The sequence below is a fragment of the Coffea arabica genome, chromosome 7e (genome assembly GCF_036785885.1).
Source record: "Coffea arabica cultivar ET-39 chromosome 7e, Coffea Arabica ET-39 HiFi, whole genome shotgun sequence".
In the NCBI taxonomy this organism is placed as follows: Eukaryota; Viridiplantae; Streptophyta; class Magnoliopsida; order Gentianales; family Rubiaceae; genus Coffea; species Coffea arabica.
This window is the reverse complement of record NC_092323.1, coordinates 23,399,335-23,423,359: the sequence shown is the minus strand read 5'-3', so window position 1 is coordinate 23,423,359 and position 24,025 is coordinate 23,399,335. Positions and strand designations below refer to the sequence as shown.

The 24,025-nt window shown below is 34.8% G+C and overlaps 1 pseudogene; it reads left to right on the top strand.

Moving 5' to 3' along the window:
- The first annotated feature begins 2,414 nt into the window (after nt 1-2,414).
- Nucleotides 2,415-22,791, top strand: LOC113701722 (zinc finger BED domain-containing protein RICESLEEPER 2-like; annotated as a pseudogene).
- The last annotated feature ends 1,234 nt before the right edge of the window (nt 22,792-24,025 follow it).

Here is a 24,025-nt window from a genome sequence, read left to right as displayed (position 1 = left end):
GGAGTGTTATTGCGGGAAGGTATACGAATGACATTGGCAAAACAAGTAGAAATTAGCTCCTGAGAGCTCCGATATCCTTGAATTGTTTCTGCTTATTTTTCCGCTCGAATTGTTATTTATTGCAATATTGATGCTTTACTTGTTAAATTGGGGTTGTTACTTGATCAATGTGCTTGCATGCGTGTTCTTGGCCTCACGAGCGTTTTGCTCACCCTGTAGATTTGTTTTCCTTAACAGGTTTGGGCTTGGAATGAGGTTCGGAGGAATTTCTCTTTTGTGTACTCATGTAATAGGGTTCCAACTCTTTTATCTAGACTTTTGGATATTGTATATTTTGGGTTGTATTATGAAAACCCGATGTAAGGATTGAGTGATTGTTAAAAATTATTAAACTTGAACGCTTCCGCGCTACTTGTATGTGTATTTGCTGGTTATCGACTTTTAGCACCGTTATAAGTTTGATTAGAAATTGCTTGAGTGCTGACGAGAGTTGGGCAGGCGTCCCGTGGATACCCTTTGGTTCGCCTTTGGGAGAAGTGGGGCGTCACAGTTGGTATCAGAGCGCTAGGTTAGAGATTTATATGGAAGACATATTAGATACTCTACCCTTAAGACTTGAGACCGGATAGTTAAGTTATACCTTAAGGGATACTTGGGGCATACTAGTGATTGGATTAGGCATGCATAAACGACATCCGAACTAGGTAGTGATTAAATTTCTAACCCGAAAAATGCTATTATTTTGCAGGGATGGAAAACGGAAATGGAGTTCCGGCAGCTAACGGGAATGACCATACTAATGGTCTTGTAGTGCCTCCTAGGCCTATTTTCTACCGAGCGCTAGGTGGGGGAGCTCGAGTACTCTATTTCCCATCTGACAGATATCCCCGATGTTCGTGTAGGGTGACCTTTGCCTACCATGCTAATGGTCATGTAGTGCCTCCTATGCCTATTTTCTACCGAGCGCTAGGTGGGGGAGCTCGAGTACGCTATTTTCCATCTGACAGATATCCCCGATATTCGTGTAGGGTGACCTTTGCCTACCCGAACTGCCTCGTGCTTGTTTTGGACGACGAGCGTCGTCAGTTAGTGGATCTTAATCGGGATTTATAGGCAGAGGTGGATGAATTTAGACAGATGGTTAGCGCTCAGGGTGAGAGGATTGCTGAGTTAGAGGAGGTACTCGAGGGCGAGGTGGCCACATTTGCAGTGGTTCGTGAGGAGCTCCAGAGTATTAGGGCTCAACTTACTAGGCTGAGAGAGGAGGTCCGTAGTCGGGCTTCCGACATCTTGACTGATACTACTAGGCTAGTGGACGAAGCGATGGAGGTAGTCCAGAGCCCTGAGCAGGAAGAGGATCCGGAGGAGAATCCTGAGGAGGAGATTCCTCCTAATAGTCCTACTGTAAACTAGGTCTGGATTGATTGACCTTACTTTTGACCCTTTTGACTAGTACAGTTAGAATTAGCAGGGGTGATGCTAAGTGCTGAGGCCATTGTATTTTGCATGACTGTGTGGCTTACTTTTGAAGCACTTGCTTTTACTTTAGCCTTCTGTGACTAAAAGTACTCTTGTGGCACCTGTGTACTATATTTTTGTGGCTACCCCATGACTTGCTAATTGTATGAACTTGAAATGCTAATGAATGTAAATTATTGTTATTTTTAATATTTTCTTGATTGGTTCCTGCTTTCTACTCTGCATCGCATAATTTATTTATTTCTTGCACTAGGCACGCCTAAGTTATGGAAGGACTAATAGGTGGTCGAGACCGTGGTCGAGATCGTGAGCGAGGGGTTGGACAAGTCAAACCTCAAAGGGATGACCAGGGATCGGCAAATGGACCGAACCAAAGTCAGAAAAATATTGAGGGTAATCAAGTGGCTACTGCCATTAATAGAATGACTGATATTTTAGAGCGCTTAACTGATAGATAAGGTCCTGGACCGCTTAACCAACCTGGGGGTCAGGAAAGAGGAGAGGATAGAGTTTTAAAGAGGTTCTTAAAATTCAATCCGCCTAAGTTTCTTGAAAAATTCGATCCTGAAATAGCAGAGAATTGGTTAGAGAGGATGACCAACATATTCGCCACCCTAAACTACACTGAGGATAGGCGAGTGAATTTTTTCGCTTTCCAATTTGAGAGAGTAGCTCGTGTTTGGTGGGATATGATAAAAGAAAAATGGGAGAGAGTTCAAACCCCTTGGATCTGGGAGAACTTTACGAGGGAATTTAATGAAAAATTTCTTTCACCCTTGATTCAAGAAAAGAGAGATGATGAATTTATTAAGTTGAAACAAGAAGCCCTTAGTGTGGCAGAGTGTAAGGGGAAATTCACTAAACTTTCTAAATACGCTCCTGAACTAGTAGTCAATGAACGGAAGAGGATTAGAAGGTTTGTACACGGGCTTAATATGAAAATTCGGGAGGGCTTGGCTGCAATCCAAATTTCTACTTTTACTGAGACTTTAGAGAAGGCACAAAGGATTGAAAGTGCAAAACTGCAAGTGAGGGACTTTCACAATAGAAAGAGGAATTTTTCTAGCTCTACGTCTGGGCAGGCTAGTAAAAGTGCACAACCTTCCAAGATGGGAAGAGGAGTGGGAGGAATAAGGACCACTGGAGTTTCTAGAGGAACTTTATCCAGAGGAGGTCGCAATGGACCGGCTCAGGCTAGAGGAGCGCCTTCTACTGGTTCGACTGTGACTCCTCAAGTTATTTGTGGATACTGTGGTAAATCCAACCACTCTGAAAATGACTGCTGGAGGAAATTGGGAAAATGTTTGTTTTATGGTAATGCTGAACATCAAGTCGCCAACTGTCCGAAATCACCAAAAACAGGAGGTAACCCTCAGAGACCAGAAAAGTCAAACTCTAAGCAGATCAGTGCCGGAGGAAGTCGACCGAAAGTACCAGCTAGGGTTTATGCACTGGATTATCAACAAATTCCTGAAGTGACTGAAGTGGTTGAAGGTACAATTCCAATCTTTCATCGTTTAGCTAGAGTTTTAATTGACCCGGGTGCAACACATTCTTTTGTAAACCCTAATTTCATGATTGGGATAGAATTGAAATCAGTTAAATTACCGTATGATTTGAAGGTTAAAACACCTACTGGAGATCAAAGTTTAATTGCTAACATGATATATAGAGACTGTGAAATCTGTGTTGGGGAGCGAAAATTATTGGCCGACCTGATAAGTTTAGCAATTAAGGGATATAATGTGATTTTAGGAATGGATTGGCTAGCCCGTTATAATGCCTAGTTAAACTATCGAACAAAGATTGTAGAATTGCGCATTCCAAGAGAGGCAACCCTGAAGTTGGATGTAAGGGATAAATTGGTTTCGTCTGCACTTATCTCAGGGATTCGGGTTAGAAAATTTTTAAGCAAAGGAGCTCAAGGGTATTTGGCTTTTCTTATTAACACCCCTAGTGATAAAGTGAGTTTGGAAGACGTGCCTGTAGTGAAAGACTTTCCAGATGTTTTTCCTGAAGAGTTAGAGACTTTACCCCCGGAACGGGAAATAGCTTTTAAAATTGATGTGATTCCGGAAATAGCACCTATCTCTAAAACACCATATCGGATGGCACCAGCGAAATTGAAGGAATTGAAATTACAACTGCAAGACTTGTTGGAATGGGATTTTATACAGGAAAATGATTCTCCGTAGGGAACCCCAATTTTGTTTGTTAAGAAGAAAGATGGAAGCCTAAGGCTATGTATAGATTATCGAGGGTTAAATGATGCTACAATTAAGAATAAGTATCCATTGCCCCACATCGATGAGTTGTTTGACCAATTGCAAGGGGCGGTAGTATTTTCGAAATTGAATTTGAGACAGGGTTATTATCAATTGAGGATTTTGGAGAAGGACATACCCAAGACTGCTTTTAACTCGAGGTACGGGCACTTTGAATTTGCAGTGATGCCATTTGGGTTAACTAATACTCCTGCAGCTTTCATGGATTTAATGCATAGAATTTTTAAACCTTATCTAAATCAATTTGTGGTGATCTTCATTGATGACATTTTAATGTATTCTAAGAATGTGAAACATCATAAGAAATATTTGAGAATTGTTTTACAAACCCTGAGGGAGCACCAGTTATATGCTAAATTTAGCAAGTGTGAGTTTTGATTAAAAAAAGTGACTTTCTTGGGACACATAATTTCTAAGGATGGGATTAAAGTGAATTCAGCTAAAGTTGAAGCTGTTTCGAAATGGAAAAGACCGAAAAATCCTACTGAGGTCCGAAGTTTTATTGGATTAGTAGGGTATTATAGGAGATTTATCCAAAATTTTTTCAAAATTGCTGGACCAATGACCGAGCTAACCAAGAAGAGTGAAAAGTTTATTTGGAGTCCTAAGTGCGAAGAGAGTTTTCAGGAATTGAAAAGATGTTTAACCATAACCCCAGTGTTAGCTCTACCCAATGAGAAGGATAGTTTTGTGATTTACACAGATGCATCTAGGGAAGGATTGAGATGTGTTTTAATGCAAAATGATAAAGTGATAGCATATGCCTCTAGAAAATTGAAATCGCATGAAGGGAATTACCCGACTCATGGCTTGGACTTAGCAACTGTGGTCTTTGCTTTGAAGAAATGGAGACATTATCTGTACGGAGTGACATTTGAGATTTTTACAGATTACAAAAGCTTTAAATACTTATTTTCTCAAAAGGAGCTGAATTTGAGGCAGCGTAGATGGATGAAATTTTTGGAAAACTATGATTGCACGATCAAGTACCATCCAGGAAAGGCTAATGTAGTGGCCGATACTTTGAGTCGTCAAGTGCAAATGGCGGGGTTGATGATTAAGGAACTTCATTTGTTGGAAACGGTTAGCTATTGAAATCCTCAACTGGAACCGAGGAAAGTAATTTTGAAAAATATTGTAGTGAATTCCACCTTGTTGGAACGTATCAAGGGATCTTAAGAAAAGGACACTGAAGTGCAGAAATGGTCGAAAAAAGTTGAAAAAGGAGAAAAGTCGGATTTTAACCTGGGATCGAATGGTATTTTAAAATTTCGGAATCGGATAGTGGTGCCAAACGATGAGGAATTTAAGAAGGAGATCCAATTTGTCCAAACATGCTTGGTTTGTCAACAAGTTAAGGTTGAACATCAGAAACCCTCGGGACTTTTGCAACCCCTAGAGATACTTGAATGAAAATGGGAAAACATTACTATGAATTTTGTATCGGGTTTACCTAGGACACAAAGAGACCATGATGCTATTTGGGTAATAGTGGATAGGCTGACCAAATCGGCTCATTTTCTGCCGATTAATATGAAATACCCGTTAGAGAAGTTGGCCACGTTGTATTTGAATGAGATTATCAGACTGCACGGAATTTTCGTGAGTATCGTGTCCGACAGAGACTCGAGATTTGTTTCGAGGTTCTGGCAGAAAATGCAAAAAATGTTGGGAACTAAGTTGAACTTTAGTACCACTTATCATCCTCAAACCGATGGACAATCTGAAAGGACAATTTAAACTCTTGAGGACATGCTAAGGACCTGTGTTCTAGATTTTGGTGATAGTTGGAGTAAGTTTTTTACTCTGGTGGAATTTACCTATAATAATAGTTTTCACTCTTCTATACAAATGGCCCCATATGAAGCGCTTTATGGTCGGAAATGTAGGTCTCCGATTTGTTGGGATGAAATAGGTGAACGGAAGATTTTAGACCGGACTACAGTGTTTTGGATTGAGAAAACTAATGAAAATGTAAAGTTGGTACGCCACAGAATTCAAACCGCACATAGCCGTCAAAAGAGCTATGCGGACAATCGGAGGAAGGATTTGGAATTTGCGGTTGGAGATCTAGTCTTTCTTAAGGTTACACCTCTGAAAGCAAGTTTGATGACTGGGAAAGGAAAGAAATTACAACCGAGGTTTGTAGGACCTTATAAGATTATCCAACGCGTGGGGATTGTGGCATACAAGTTGGAGTTGCCGCCGAGTTTATCCTAAATTCATAATGTGTTCCATGTATCTATACTTAAGAAGTACCATCCAAACCCTTCTCATATTTTACAATCAGAAAGTATTGAAATTGATGAAACCCTGACCTATGAGGAGAAATCGGTGAAACTTTTGGATAGGAAGGTAAAAGAATTGAGAAATAAACAGATACCGTTGGTGAAAGTTCTTTGGAGGAACCACGGTCTAGAAGAAGTGACTTGGGAAGTCGAGACTACAATTCGAGAAAAGTATCCAGACCTGTTCATCAATCAAGGTAAATTTCGAGGACGAAATTTTCTTAAAGGGGAGAGTATGTGATGTCTCACAAAATTTTTATTATTTTAAAATTCCAGTTCGAGTTATTTAAATATTTAACTGCCCATTTAATCTGAATATTATTTTTTTTAAAAACCACTTTAAACCTGATTACATGGAAATTATAGTTTCATTATATTTTTAAAATGTCTCGTTTCAAAATTTAATTTTTGAAAGCTCGTTAATTGAAAATAGTGAATACGCGATTGGGGTCAATAATCGATTCGAGAATACTATAAGATTGGAAAATTAGAGACTTGTAGGATGGACTTAAGATAGGTATTTTATGTTTAAATACTCAAGTGATAGTTATTAGTACCACCGTTATAAGAATATTTTGGAAGTTTCGCTTTAACGCGCTTAATTTGGAGATACGCGTTTTACACGAGCGATATAATTGAGGGACTTTAGACCCTTATTTTGGGACAAATAAGAGTAAATAATATTAATATGATTATGAGTGCATTAAAAGTTTAGTGCACTAGTGAAATGAACGCGAGAGGAATCGAGCATAAAACGCGTGCGTACGCGCACTATTGAAGAGTTGACTTTTGCCCCAACTTGGGCCACACATTAAAGGTTTTTAGAAAGCTTTATTTGAACAAACACTCCCTTTCCTCACTCCAAAAACAGCCGGCCAAGGGATAGAAAAGAACCAGCCTTGCTCCATCACTTTCTACTCCAAATTCTTGCACCAAATCTCAACCAAATCAAACCAAAATTGAACTACACCTAGTTGAACACTTGAGGATTGTATCTAGCTAAAAAGGGGGTGCTTTTCATGGTTCATTTTGCAGCAAGGAAGGCCGAAAATTCTGTCTTGTTCACCAACACAAGTAAGTGGCGATCAATCCTCAAATTCTTGGCCTATGGAAGTTGATTTACACTTATGAGCTTAGATATTCATGTGGGTGGCTTGTTATTGTTAGAAAATTTTGAATGTGGGTTCTATGAACTCCCACTCTTGGGTTGCTGGCTGATATGATGCTTGATGATGGATTTAATGTTGGTTTAGTGCTCAAATTAGTAGATTAGTAGTGCATAGCTAGTATAAACTTCAAGGAATGCATAGATGTAAAGTTTTCAATTCTGCCCTTGTTATGATTGTGCATCTTTTTGCGGAATTTTGAGATTTTAATGGCTTGTATATGATGTTTATATGTTGTGTAGATGGTGTATAAAGTTTCATCGAAAAATATTGAGGTTTGGTTGGTCAAATGGATTAATCTCACAAAGTTAGCAAACCTGGAAAAATTTTCCCGTAATGCTCAGACAGCCTTCTTGTTTCATCCATAACTCTGTGCTTCGATGTCGAAATCAATTGCTGTCAGTGGCATTTGAAACTAGACATTCCCAACTTTCCAACGGTATAAAATGCAACCCCTAATTCCACCCGAGGACCCCGTACCAACCATTTAAAGATGACTGTCCTGTTTCTCTGTTTTCCGGGAACGAAGTTCAGAAGCTACAACTTGAGGCTCGAATTTGAGTTGGTTGTGTGCTGAGTTTCAAAACAATTTCTTTTGTTAAATTATAGTTTTATGAATGTATTTTCCAACGCCACTAACCATGCTCAAGCTACAACTTGAGGCTCGAATTTGAGCTGGTTGTGTGCTGAGTTTCAAAATAATTTCTTTTGTTAAATTATAGTTTTATGAATGTATTTTCCAACGCCACTAACCATGCTCAATTCCGAGTTGAATTGAGTGATTTGTGATCAAAATACGAAACTTGCCTTGTACTTGAAAACCCTAAATTTTGGGCAGAATTGATGCTAGACTTGGTGTGGACTTGCCAATTGAGTTTCTTGGAGTTAAAATACTTACCAACTGTACCATGAATATTCCTTAGGCTTTTCCTACACAAATGAACCATGTTTGAAGGATTTTCCTTGACCAAATGTTTGGAATAGAAAATAAAAAGCTCAAGGCAGTTTTACCTTAGGATTTTTCGAAACTTTGGTTGTTTGGTTGACTACCTTTCCGAAGTTATTTCTCCATGAAATTTGGTAGAAGGACAACCCTTATATGGCTGTATTATACTGCTGATTATGGTGTTATTCCGAGGCCGTTTCATGGCTCAAATAAATTACCAAAATTCATGACTCGAGTTTGGAAAACCCATGTTTCACAAGGGAATTTTGGTAACTTTGAGTTGCCATATCTTAGTACTCAAAACTCCGTTTCTTGTTCCGCTTGTTTTGTTGTAAACTTGGATTGTGACTCTAAAAGTGTTCCAAATTTCAAAAGCTAGTTCCAATCGGGTGAATTTTACTGAATTTTCAAAATTGGCAAAAAATCAACTTAAATCTGCCTTATGAACCAAAGCAGCGATTTCGAACTTATTTTTGAATGTTTTCCATTTGGAATCTTAGAAAAGTGTATTCTAGGAACTTTTAGTACATTGGAAGAAGTTTCCAACGGTACCAAGTTTTCCAATTTTTGACTTGTGGAATGTGAGATACGATTTTTCAAAATATCGTATCAAAACTGAAATTTTTTGAATTTCAAGGAAATGGAATTTTTCAAGTATTCCTTATTCCTTCGATATTACTTGAACAATTTATACCTGATTTTCAAAATGAAAACTAAATTTCTCTTGTGCTTTGAAACACCATTTGAGAGCCTCGATTTGAAACACCATTTTCACGAGACTTTCTAAGATTGTACTGTAGTACGATCTTCTTTAATAGTAGGGGTTTGTGAATGATAGTCTATTATTATTTGCTCAGGCGCATACGAGGACCTTCAAGAGGATCCCACAGTGAACGCCTAAAGCTCCGAGGGACATTTCTTCCTCATTGCTTATATTGGTGAGTGTCAAGTGTATGAATACTTGATACAAATTTAATTGTTATGATTGTTCGGAGATTTTGAAAATGGAGGCAAGTGTGTACTTTTTCGCACTCGTCCTTATTTGAAATGAATGACTTAATCGAATGAAATGAAATGATTGAATGATTGAATGAAATGAAATGGTATGCTATGGTTGCATACGTCGTTGGAGTGAATCTCCTCGACTCTCAAATGAAAATGGGGGACGCTCAAACTGATCGGCCGACCTTGGACTCGAGCCGGCATGGGTTTGGTCGGGAATCTTGGCGAGTCATGAGATAATGAAGTTCGACCTAATGAGAGGTCTTGCTTGGTATACTCGTGGAGTATGGCCTTATAAATGTCTTGCGGGCCCGGGAGGTGCATGGTGGACGGAGGGAAGTAAGTGGTGATCTATGGAATGAAAATACCGACCCGGTTGACGGAGTGTTATCGCGGGAAGGTATACGAATGACATTGGCAAAACAAGTGGAAATTAGCTCCTGAGAGCTCCGATATCCTTGAATTGTTTCTGCTTATTTTTCCGCTCGAATTGTTATTTATTGCAATATTGATGCTTTACTTGTTAAATTGGGGTTGTTACTTGATCAATGTGCTTGCATGCGTGTTCTTGGCCTCACGAGCGTTTTGCTCACCCTATAGATTTGTTTTCCTTAACAGGTTTGGGCTTGGAATGAGGTTCGGAGGAATTTCTCTTTTGTGTACTCATGTAATAGGGTTCCAACTCTTTTATCTAGACTTTTGGATATTGTATATTTTGGACTATATTATGGAAACTCGATGTAAGGATTGGGTGATTATTAAAAATCATTAAACTTGAACGGTTCCGCGCTACTTGTATGTGTATTTACTGGTTATCGACTTTTAGCACCGTTATAAGCTTGAATAGAAATTGCTTGAGTCCTGACGAGAACTGGACAGGCGTCCCGCGGATACCCTTTGGTTCGCTTTAGGGAGAAGTGAGGCGTCACAAATGGGCGATTCGTCAGGTTGACCAGTCGATCCGTCGAGTCGAATCGGGTTTAATAACTATGTTCCAAATCTTTACTTGGATTCGAACCCAAGACCTTTGGTTAGGTGTATGACATACTCACCACCAGAGCACTTTGTCGTCACATGTTAATTAATTACCATTCTTATACTATATGAACGTTTTGTCAATTTTATCTTTATTTTTTTTATTTCTCCAAAATAAATTTATTTGAAATCTTTTAATAAAAGCTTATGACCCCTAAATTCTATAAATTATAAAATAGATTTCAAAAATAACATATTACATAATTTATTTTAAAGACAAATATTATTTTTAATAATTTTTTGCACTTAAAATTCGTAAGTTACCTAGATAATTACACTAAACATATAAAATTTTACACTTGAAATTTTGTGGATTACTAATTAAATTTATGTTTTGCTGATTCTTATATGAATTAAATATTCTATGGCAAATTAAATTAAATGAACATTTGTTTTGACATTGTTTATTACAATTTATATCATATATCCTATATAAAAAATTATAAGACATAATATTTAAATATATTTAGTGACCCACTAGTTCAACCACTCACCCACTGGTTGAACCAGTGATCCGTTGACCCACCTCTTTCACCGGTTTCCTCTCCGGGCAAAGTTTAATAACTATGCTATTGATGTAATAGTTCATGACATTTGTTTGCTATTCACCTTACTACTTGATCGATTAGCAGACATTATCTAAGGTATTGGTAATGTCTAATAACTTCTCGATTGTGCTATTTTTTGTGCCTTACTAATGCATTTACTTTTATTTCAATCATGTAGTAATACTTATGAATTATGACAAAAAATTGATTATCAACATGAATGAATTTTCACAATCACACTAATCTTAGCTGTCCAACTAGATTAAACACCTAAATTGGTGTATATATAAAATTAGTACTTGTATATCACTAAACATTGAAGGGTCTAAAATGTCATGACTGAGAATGAAGAACACAAAAAAATCAACACTACTAAGAAACTTAAATAAGTGCATCACAACAGCTGACATATATATTTTTTGGCCATAGCAATCTGAAGCAAAATCTGGAATGGCTACAACATTACAAGTACGAGCCAATAACCATAAATTATAAAAGTCTTGAATCATAACAGTAATCCAATTATACAAATTAAGAGTTTTAAATTGCCTTACTTCTGCTCCATCTTCGGGATGATAAACATCTTTATCCATGTCATCTGTTCACTCTTACTGAAATTAAGGAACAAAGTACGAAACTCTTCATCTAGCAACTCTTTCAATAGAAACATGTGTAACCACTTCTCTAATTCAAACCTTTCACAACCTACTTGGCTACTTCTATTAAATGTTTCTCCCTTGCTCTTCATCCCTCCTTCTCAGAACTGTAGGTACCACTGGATATTGGTCTCTTGTCGAAATTTCTTGGAATAGAATTGCCATCATCATCAGATGAAAGAAAGTGATTTGGAGGGTTAATAACAGAACTTGAAACCACACTTTTTTCTCTTTAGTAGAATCTCTCCTACGTCCGCGTACTCAAGAAGGCATGAATTAGGGGGGTTAGGCTGAAAACTGAATTCAACTATTTGTGACATGTCTACCATCCATCACCTCATCCCATTTTATCACCAAATCAGTACTATTTGGATGTTGGAAGTCTTGATAGTACTTGTTTATCTACTTCAAACGATAAATTGTGAGATTCATATTTAATATGTAATAAAATAGATTATCATATGAAAGTAGATCGCATTCCACAATAACTCATGAATGTAATTAGTAGCTTGCTACTATTTCATAGTACACCAAGTGAAGCACAAGAAAATATAATTTTAAAATAGGTGATGCAAATAAAATAAGCACTAAGGAAAAATAAATTGAAAAAAAAATAAGAAAAAAAATGAAAAAAGATAAGAAAATAAAAGGAAACAAAAACAATAGTTTTTTTTTAAAAGAAAAAAATCAAAAACCATAACAAACTGTTAGTAACGTAAAATACTACACTTCCATAATATTGCAAGTTGTTTCCCTAATAGAGGGATGAATGTTTGTAAGAGTTAGACATCATCCAAGAACTTCCACTCTTTTAGACATACAAAATTAATAAAAATGAACATCCCCTATAGTCATTTCTCATAATCAATAAAATTAACAAAAAAATTGATTTAGCAATATATGAACTAAAAATAAGTTAAAATTTTTTTTTGAACTAGATCTAAGCACCAACAAAAGAACAATTCTTTCATTTTAGTAGTGTAAGTGAGACAAAACTTAAAAAATAAGAAGCATTCAAATTGGTGAATTTAAACATTTAGTTTAAATTATATAGTTGTCAATAAATTAAAAATGATTCCTAACCAATAAGTTAGAATTGATTGCAGACACACACAACCATAGACAAGTAAAAATGATTAAGACTAAGAAACATGTGGCATATTTCCCCAAAGCTAAATTATAATAGGAAAATAAATTTGCAAACTATAGGAAAGCTTAATACCAGCATAACAAGGCACCTTCTATCTCCTGGATCAACTATTTGTAATGATTAAATAGATGAGGGAAAAACAACAATTGTGTTGTACCCTTTCGAACTTATGGCATATGTCTTTGCATATAAATAACCACAAAATGAAAGTCTAATCATATCATAATGCTGTCTAAGTCCTACAGCAACTAGAGTCTACTTAGATAGATAGAATATGTCGTGTAAGTTATTTGTACCTGGTACAACTACGCCTAATTAGCTTTTATTTTACTATTTTTTGTTAGGTTTTAGATTAAGATTTTGGTGTGTTTTAAGTTAAAATAGAAGAATTGAATTCCTTTATAAGTTACTTTTTATACAAGTGGTGATTTTTAATCAAAACATGCAAATGTGTGGGTTAATATGCAAATTTGTGTTGTTTTGTAGATTTTGATAATATATGAAGAGATTCAAAGCAAAAGGAGTTTGACAACTTTAACACATCATGGTATTTTGGCTATATCTTGAACTACAAGTATCGGATTAAGGTGATTCTTAAAAAGTTAACACATAACTCTATAATTCATATGGAGACATTGAAATCCAGTTCATTGATCTTCCTAGTCAAAAAGTCGAAATACAATGGGCAAAATTTTTTGCCAAAAGTTGAAATAGAACATTTTTCAGTCAGAGATATTTTGGTCATTTTTTAGCCTACACAAATCCAAATTCACTTGGGAGCTTTTTTGGGGGACATACATTGTGCCTTGTTTGAGTCAAGATTTATGTTATCCAAATACCTATTTTACATATTATTTGAGAAAATCCAAAAATTACCTATCCAAACACTGTCATTGTTACTAATGACAAAATGGCTCAATAATCTTTGTGAAAATAGGTTCGTCAAGTAGCAAGCTCAATGAACAATGCACAAAGCAAGAGCTATTCTCATCCTTCATTCTCCATAAAATGTTTTTATAACCCTCTTTTTGCATTTTTGAAGAAAAATTGATATCTAAAATTTAAAATGTTCTTAAATTATGAACAATTTTCACAATTAATGAAAAGACTCAATCTGATTTTACAATAAAAAAATTCAATAATTAAGTAAAAGAATAAACATTGCATGCAACTCTACCACATCAGTATTAATCAATTAAGATGTTTTTATATCTCTTCTAGCATTTGTGCAATGGCATTTTTATTTACTTCACTATCTAACTTTTCACTAGTCTCGCTCATTTCACCTTGTATATCAACTTGTCTCTACCAAATGAAAAGAATAGTGAAAGGTATAATATAGACGACAAACTAATGCATTTCAAATCAGCAAGAGGAAAAAAAATACAAAACAAACAACAATATTCTACCTCCAAAAGTTGGGTTCTTTTAATATCAGAGTTTAGAAAACATTGCATGATTGATATATCATCACCCACCACTTCTTGTTCCACATAAAATACCTAACAATTATTTGGAATGCTATCAATGGCATTCATAACCATGTAGGCAGGAACATGATCTTTTTGTTCTCTAGTGAAAAACTCATAGGATTATTTTGTTACATTATTTGGATGATTAAATTTTCTTTTTTGAACATTCGGGGTATCTCAAAAGCCCTTAATTTTTGTAGACTAAACAAGATATTTATATGTACTGTATGCAATTGGTAGTAATTTGCAAGACAAGCTTTTTCATTTATCCTTGGATGATATTTGTATGGGTTTAAAAATGGATTCATTTTTTTTCTTTACTAAATTTTCTCACTTTTTCCTTGCATCTTTTTTCATTTCTTTCATATTCTTGTTTGATAACTCATTTATTTTCTTACCTTTTCTTCATTCTCTTTCTTTTAAACTCTATTTTGATCATCTCAGACATTTATCCCTTTATTGATTATCTAAAACCAATATCAAGATTCATGCGTGATTTAACCTCATCCTATTCTAAACTTAGTCTTTATTTCTACTATAAAATTTAGATGGCAAGTATCAGTTAATGTCTTCTTTTTAGTATAATCATGAACGTCACTTTAATTCCATCAATTTTTTAATTGATAAGGTAGCTATAGCTCCTTAGATCTTTAAAATTTATGAATCCTCTCATATAAATATACAAGTTGAGTACATATTATTTTAAACATGGCATTAAAATGCACTAGTTTTAGTAAACTTTAGATTATAGAGAATTTTAGTGTTTTCTTTATTCTTTTTAATTGTACCCAAGAAATTATTTTAATTATATGCTCTGTTGCAACCTTAAAATAAATGAGATGGTTTTCTTAATTTTTCCAGACAGATTAGACTAAAACATAGTTTTTAAAGTTTAGATTTGAATTTATTTGATTCTTTTAAATGATACCCATATAATAATAGGATCAGTAGCTTCTTGTTTTACCACCATAATGATTATCAATATCATTCCCTTAATTGTTTCTTGTACCTATTTTATCTTTTTTTTCATTGAGTTGTTAATAGAATTCTCTAATAGTCTATTTTCTAAAAAAATTAAAATTATATTTTATAGTAAAAATTTTAGAAATATGCTTTTACTTACAAAGATTGGCATGCACATTCAAGGTGCTTTTTGAATCCTTTTTATTTAAAAAGAATAAACTAAAATCAAAGGTAAGAGTTTAAAGAAAAAAATTAGAAAAATTAGAGTCATTTCCATTAGACTAAATAGTTTTAACTCAAGTTATAGTATGCATATTAACCAAGAAATATAGTATATGTGGCTAACTCAAAAATTAAATTTTTTGATACTGTATTTAATTACACAAAAGAAGCCCACAGTGTATGGAAGATGGATGGAGTTAGGTTCCAACAATATGTAAAATCAAATAGAATTGAACTTATCACAAATAGAAATGAAATGATAACTCTTGCTAATTCAAGAAAGAAGTGGTATAGGGAGAATTCAGGTTAGGGACGGTCATTTTGATTACCATTCTTGAGTGGTTGTATTTTGGGTTACCACAAGAGCCCTAATTCAGCCACATTAATGGGAACAAGAAATCAACCAAGTGATGTCATTTCATTTATTTAAAGGAAAAGATAAAAACTGAAATATATAAGCCAACAAATGAAAGTTAACAAATAGTGGAATTCATTTTGTAAAATTGTCCTATTTAGTGCAAAAAGTTGCAATCAGTTTTTAATTTCACAAAATTTGATATTTTATACATTTGCTTTTCTTTGACTCTCATTAATATTTCAACTACACAAAAGTCTCTCTCACACTTTCTCACTAAATATCTAAACTAATAAGATGCAGAAGAAGGAATAGAGTAGAATTTGAAAAAAGAGATAGCAACATTTTTTTTGTTATTCTATGAAAAAATAGAAAATTATTTTGAAAGGAGATGACATAAATCTAGATTGCAAATTACAGTGGAAAAAGAATAGTACAAGGATTTGTTAGAAGACACATTTCTTATCCAAAAATTAGAGAAAAAATACAAAGAATTTGAAGAAAGAAGATAACATGATAGCGGAAGCATAAGAACATGAATAGTTACACAAACTAATCTGAATAAATAAATCAAAAATGATTCACGATTAACCTTAAAGGAAAAATCATCATTCAACAAGAGTACACATAAAATTCATCAATAATCTGACACTTGAAACTCTCAAGAATAGGAATAATTCAATATGAAGGTGTTAAAGTTTTGACAAAATATGTCAAAATCTATGTAATAAAACCTTAAGTATATCCCTATTTATAAGTGACAAGTTCTTAGCTAAATAAGAGATGAAAAGCACAATAAAAGTTGAAAAAATGTGCTAAAACTACGATGTTGTCTACAATGATGTCAGAAGTTAGAAATTAGCCTGACCATTGGATTGGACATCATTTAGATTACATCCTGAATGAAGTCAGGTGCCATGCTTGTGTCCAGTCATAGGGTTAGACTTTTGCAAATTCCAAATGATTAGTCCTCTTTTCTACTCCTCAATTCAATTCCGTTTGGATATTCCTTTGCCATCACAATTACACTAATAATAACAATAATAATCCTAATAAAGATAAATACACATATCAATAAAATTATAGAAAATATCCTAATTAAAAATTTTAAACGATTATCAATGGATACGGACAACGGGTTCTTAAACCTAGGATTTTTTGTTTTGTATCAGACTCTCCCATTTAAGAAAAACTCATCCTTGAATTCCATGAAAAAGCTTGATATAGTAACCATAAGAAGAAATAGCCACGACTCCTCCATAAATCTTGTAGGACCTAAGGTTGCATACAAATTTTTGCATTTAATTATGAACACATGAAGTTGTATATGATCTTGAAAAAATTACAAAACCAATAGCTTCCTTATCTTTCATGGTCAAGATAAATTTGATTATTTTTCCCTTGTTGATAAAAAACTTGATATGAGTCTATGCAAAAAATATTTCAATAAAAAAAGATTAGCCAACAATAATTTTCTCACCAGGAGTAATATTTTATTGACTTGAGAAAATAATTGTATCCATTGAATTATTAGACAATGAACCCTTTAGGGCCAAATTTGTTAGCGAATTATCCATAAAAAAAATTCTTCAATCTCCAAAATTTGAAATTCTTCTAACTCTCGAGTTTCATAGTTAGAGAATCAAGATCTACTTCAGATATTATCATAGACAAGTATGAAGAAAATTCAACTTCTTCATTTTCTCCATTGGGATCATAGATATATTCCTCCTTCTCAATCTCAAGCTCACAAACAAATTATTGCTTCTATTTGATTTCAAACTTCTCTTTTCTAACTCAAATTTTGCTACAATAACTAGTATTTTAGTCTCACAGGTCTGATGATGATTTTGGTTGATTTGGTTACTGGTCTCATAAATTTGATAATTACGAGAGGGTGGAGAGATAGTATGAATAGTAGATTCGTCAGGAGTGAACCTCTTAATTGCATATCTATTACGAATACATCGCCTACGTCATTGTTTTGCAACCGCATGCTCATCACAAACACATCTCTTGAAGTAGTCTTGTATTTCAAGCCTATCAAATACTTACGAGATATTGTCGTACAGTAGCATAGTACAATCAAACCAATGATTCTGGTGAAATGTTACAACAATCAATCATTGTAGGAGAAACTTGCTCTAGTGTTAGCTAACGCGGTAGTAAAAGTATAGGAATGGGAATAGTTACACAAACTAATCTGAATAAATGAACCAATGATGATTCATGATCAATTCTAAAGGAAAAATCATGATTCAACAAGAACCCACACAAAATTCAATAAGAATCTAAAACTTGAGAACTCTTAAGAATAGGAATAATCCAACACGAAGGTGTTGAAATTTTGATAAAATATGTCTAAATCTATGTAATAAAACCATAGATATATCCTTATTATAGATGATTGGTCCTAAACTAAATAGAAAACTAAAAATATAATGAAATGAAAAAATGAGCTAAAATTACGATACTATCTATAATTACGTAAAAGGCCAAACATTGGTTTGATTTTTGGGCTAGTTATCATCTGGAATACATTTTAACTATTATAGTATAATAGAGTTAAAGATGAAAATATAGTAAAAGGAACATAGATAGTTTATTCGAGAATCGATGAGATGAGAAAAGATTGTTAACACTATGAAACCCGAATTTCTTTTCATCTAATGTTGTAGCCCTCTGAAATCTTTTTCACTTTCTTCATCTAATGTTGTCTCCATATACACTATAGAATCTGAATTTTTCATTATCAATTTATCATAGTAATCTCATAGTCTCTTGTATAGATCTTTGTAACTCCCATAGATCAAGATCTTTGCTTTCATGAACATCTTACAATCATAAGTTTTGGTGATATGCACATTCAGTTCTCTATATACCTCATCTTTAAATTCTTTCACTATTAGTCTCTTGTTCAGCCTTAGAAAGTCTACATACCTTCTTGCCAAGAAATCTGAGGTAGCTCTCTTAAGAGTTTTTGCCTCATGTATATGCTAGTCCCATTATTTTGATAGCAAATGAGTCATTACCTTCTTCAATTTTAGAATCAAACTATATACTCACAATGAGTAGCCTTATATTTCACCCTTATTCTCTGCTAGGGCTGTCAACGGTCCGGGTCTGGACCCGGACCCGGCCCGGACCCGCCAATATTTGACGGGTACGGGTAGGCATATAGTTCCGGGACCCGGACCCGGACCCGGACCCGTTTAACCTAATAGATTTGCGGGTAGGATACGGAATATGCCGTTCCGACCCGTATAGGACCCGAACCCATTTTTTAATTAATTAATAATTAAAAATATATACCCAATTTTGTTCAACCCTAAATCCCTAATAGTCTAATACCCACGTAACCCACCGCCGCCGCACTCTCTTTTCCTTTGCTCCTTACCCAGCCCCAGCGACCATTTTTCTCCTCTGCCTCCCAACTCCTGAGTCGCGCCTCCACCACCACCACTCACCAGATCTGCAATTTTCAGGAAATTGACTGAAGTTTGAGTCTGACCGAAAAGGACTAAACGTCTAAACCAAACGAGTCATCTAATTTCTAAACCTAATCGTCTAATCTTCAATCTACTCTTCACAGTTCACTCCACACTCCAGTCTTCGGCTCTTCGCCTCCTCGCCGTCTTCAGTCTTCCTGGAGTTCCTGCTCGGCTGCCGCCGCTGCTTTTGCCGACTGCTCGGCTTCTCAGTCAACTACTCCAGTCTTTGGCGTCTTCGGTCTTCCTGCTTGGCTGCTCTTGCGGACTTGCCGATTTGCCGTCGGTGCTCAGCACGAAGTTCTATCTTAACAAGTAAACTTGATCCCTTCGGCCCTCTGTTTATATGTATCATCAATTTCTTTTTCGGCCCTCTGTATATATGTCTCATCAATTTCTTTTTTTTTTAAATTTTGTTAGTATATTTCTGATGTTGCTGTACTTATTTTTTTCGGCCCTCTGTACTTATATTTCTGATGTTGCTGTACTTATTTTTTTAAATAAGTTGCCAGATTATGTTGACGGGAAAATGTTGGAATTTATGGAGGAAAATAGCGGTGGAATTTTTATTAGTTGGGTAGTTTTGTTCTCTGTTTCAGTTTACTAGAATAATCTCGAGACTAGCTATTCAGTTTTGTTCTTTGTTCTCTGTTTCAGTTTCTTTGTTCTGATCTTGCTGTACTTATTCACTAAGTACATAGGTTATGTCATTGGATCATTGGATGATTGCACGCATGATTAATTGCATTGCTAGAAGATCTGGAATTTTATTCCTCAGAATTGGTCTGAGCTTACATTTCAAAGAATGAAGGGATAGAAACACTTTTCGGATCATTTGTCATCTTCTCGGATTGTCAATTAACAAATATAAGAGAAAGGAATTTGTTTCCCCTCTATTAAAACTGCAATTTGGTGTTATCATCAATGGCTTGCTAATGATAAGACTTCGCGTTGAGCTTTGCTGCAATTTATGTGTTATAGTCCTATAAAAACATAATAACAAGGCCAGTTAATATCTTAATGAGCTTTACTCTTCTGATATGGCTGGAATGTTAATAAACTCAAGAATCTGGTGCATCATAAATTCCTGGACAGTACATCTTATACTCGTGCTAAAAATTTTGCATTCTGCTGTTTAGATTTTTTGCATTCACTGGATTTTGAATGCAACATTCTAAGGAATTTGTCTTGTACCATGTTTATCTAATAAATTATGTTATTCACTAATTGCAGGATGTCATCTTTGCCGAGTAATCCAACAGGACCAAGTAGCACAGCTGATGAGAATGAGGTTGCCATTTTGGATTCGGAAGAGGAGGAGGTGAAGGAAGATGATTCGTGTAAGAAACCTAGGGAAAAGAAATTAACATCTAAGGTATGGTTTGATATGGATAGAGTTAAGACTGCTACTGGTATTGTTGCCGTATGTAAGCATTGTAAAAAAAAAATGGCCGGGGATAGCTCATGCGGGACAAGCCATTTGAAAAAACACATAGATAATTGCATTGCTAGAAGACATAGGAGTGGGGGGCAGCAAGTACTTCAGTTGGCTAAAAATGCTTTGGAGGATAAAGTTAAAGTTCAAACTTTCAAGTTTGATCAAGAGAGAAGTAGAATGGATTTGGCTAGAGCTATAATAAAACACAACTATCCTTTTAACATAGTTGAGCATGAGTACTTTGAGATTTTTCTGAATAATTTGGAGCCAAATTTTAAGCTGATTTCTCGAAATACAGCCAGGGCAGATGTGATTAGTGTTTATAAAGAAGAAAAGGCAAAATTGTATAAGTATTTGGATGATTTTGATGGTAAGATAAGTCTAACTACTGATCTTTGGACATCAGATCACCAAAATTTTGCCTATGCCTGTTTGACAGCTCATTATGTCAATGAACATTGGGAATTGAAAAAGAAAATTATTGCTTTTAAATCTGTTCCATATCCTCATGATGGTGAAACATTATTTAGATTTATTTCTGATATCATCTTGGAATGGAACATTGATAAGAAGCTGATCTCTGTTGTTGTTGATAATGCATCTTCAAATGATTCAATGGTTAAATGTTTGAAATCATGGCTGTTGGATAAGTCATTGCTCAATTTAGGAGGTGATCTTTTTCATGTTCGATGTAGTGCACATATTCTTAATTTGATTGTGCAAGATGGGTTAGCTATTGTTGGAAAATTGCTTCATAAGATTCGAGAGACCTTAAAGTACTTGAAAAGGTCTACTTCTTCTTGTCAAAAGTTTGAGAATGCAATTAATCAATGCAAGCTGAAAAATAAAAAAAAAAGTGGGTATGGATGTTCAAAATAGATGGAATTCTACATTCTTGATGCTTGAGACTGCTTTGCCTTTGAAGGAAGCTTTTTGTCGTTTAGAACAAATGGACAGAAATTACAAGTTCAATCCTTCAGAAAATGATTGGAAAGTGGCTAGTGTTGTTCATGGTTGTTTGAAAAAATTTTATGAAGCCACATGTCATTTTAGTGGTTCTAATTTTCCCACAGCAAATGTTTTTTTTCCTGATATATGTAATATTCGTATTAAGATGAGGCAGTGGGAAGTTAGTGAGCATGATTTTATTCGAGAAATGGCTATTCCAATGAAAGCAAAATTTGAGAAATATTGGGAAGAATGTTCTTTGGTGCTAGCTATTGCTGTGGTGCTTGATCCTAGATTTAAGTTGGCTTTAGTAGAGTATTATTACAATGAACTTTATGGAGAAGGTGGTGAAAGATATGTGGATAGAGTTCGTAATGCTATTGCTGACTTGTTTGTTGAATATGGAGGTGACCTTGCTCCTTTTTTGAGTTATGTTGGAGATAATATAGGAGAAGGGACTTCTAGTTGTGGTAACAAAAATATAGACGTAGAAGATGATGATGATGAGTTGTCTGATTTTGACAAATGGTATCAGCAATCATGTTCTTCTACTATTCTTGCTAGCCAAAAATCTGAATTGCAGTCATACTTGGACGAGCCTGTATTTCCAAGAAAAGATGATTTTGACATACTAGGCTGGTGGAAGGCAAACAGTCCAAAATTGCCTATTCTTAGCAAGATGGCTCGTGATATTCTTGCAATTCCAGCTACTACTGTGGCATCGGAATCAGCATTTAGCGTTGGCGGAAGGGTAATTGATGAGACCCGTGCTGCTTTGCTTCCTGATGTGGTCGAAGCTTTGATAACAACTGGAGATTGGTTACCTTTGAAAAAGAAAAGAAGTAAGTCCTTCATGTTTATGTTTCTTTTGTTGTTTTTTCTTTTTAAATCCATATTACAAGTTTGTTTGGTTGAGTTACTCTAGAAAGACTAATCTACTTTCTTTCTTTTTGTTTTCTTAGAAGTATTTGGAGAAGATTTGGGTGATTCTTCTAAAGTTCCCAAGTTAGGGTGATGTATTTGAGTAAGGCCAATTTGATTTCTTTCTTACCTAATTTTTTTTTTGTATTAGTTAGTAATTTGTTTACAAATATGTTGTATCCTTGTTTTTGTTGCAGAAAATTGTGAAACATGAGAGCCATGAAGACTATTGTAATCTACAGGACTTCATTAGTTGGTTGATGTATTTGGAATTTATGTTTGATTGGACTTTTTAGAAATTGTAATTTGTTGGATGTCATATTGGCTTTGTTGCTAATATTGGCTTTGTTGAAATTGTAATTTGTTGGATGTTGGACTTTTTAAATCCTTGTGTTTGTTGGATTAGATTATATGAAATAGTTTGCTACATGCTGTTTTCTTCTTGTTCTACGGTAGAACAAGGTTTGCATTCTCAATAGTTTGCAAAAGTTTGCATTCTGTTGAAAAACTACGGTAAAACTACCGTAGAACAGGTTTGCATTCTCAATAGTTTGCATTTTCCAGGAGTTACTTGAACAGATTTTTAACGGGTCTGATTGGCGGGTAGACCCGGCCCGGATTCGGGACCCGTCGGGTACGGGTCCGGTGACAGATTAGAAGACCCGTCGGGTATTCGGGCCGAATCCGGAACTAATCTAGTATAACGGGTCCGGGTCCGGATATATGCATTCCGGCCCGGACCTGGCCCGTTGACAGGCCTATTCTCTGCTTATCCTATTTTACCCACTTAATGTCCTTGTCTTATTTGATTGCATAATTGTCCACTGCCATCTTGAACTTATGCTTATCATCAAATTGTTGACCAAAATAAAATTTTGGGTCTTTCATGCCAATTTCTAGTTTGAACCTCAGTAGTTTGAATTTTATTCTTGCACTTGACGAGCGTGAGGTATACATACAATAATAAACTCATTTTACAGTTAAGTTTTACATTTATAAAATCTTAAATACTCCATACACAATTTTCTACAAGTATACAGATTGAAATTGAGTATAGAGTATTAAGGGTCGAATCCACATGAAGATTGGACAATTACCAGTACTACTAAAGTTTCTCTACTATTTAGACGATCAACAAATCAAAGGAAATAAAACTATACTAAACTATGTAAGAAAATAACAAATGAAAACTCCCTAGGTCATGATATTCCTAACTATTCATGCAAATGTAATTTTTGGATTATTGAGTATTATTATTTTGGTTAGTTATGGCATAATTTTTTTGTACATGTGAAACCTACTCTCGTAGTGAATCAACTATACTTGTAACTAAGTCAATCTACTCTCATGGGTATAAAATTAATTACAAATTCATTATTTCTATGAAATTATATGAAATAAATTACTAAAATCATAAAAATGCACATCTACTCTAGTGTGTGTACTTCCTAAATTTAGCACTTCTTAAACTAGTATTAAATCCCAATTTTCATTTAAGGAATAACACATTTAGAAAATCACAATTAATTGTACCAAATTAATCATGATTTTAAAAAGTAAAAGTGCTAAATAAATTGTTCAAAATAATAGTATTAAATAGCCAAAAAATTATCATAATACAATCATAGAAAGTTTAACCAAAACCCAAGACATGAACTTTAGA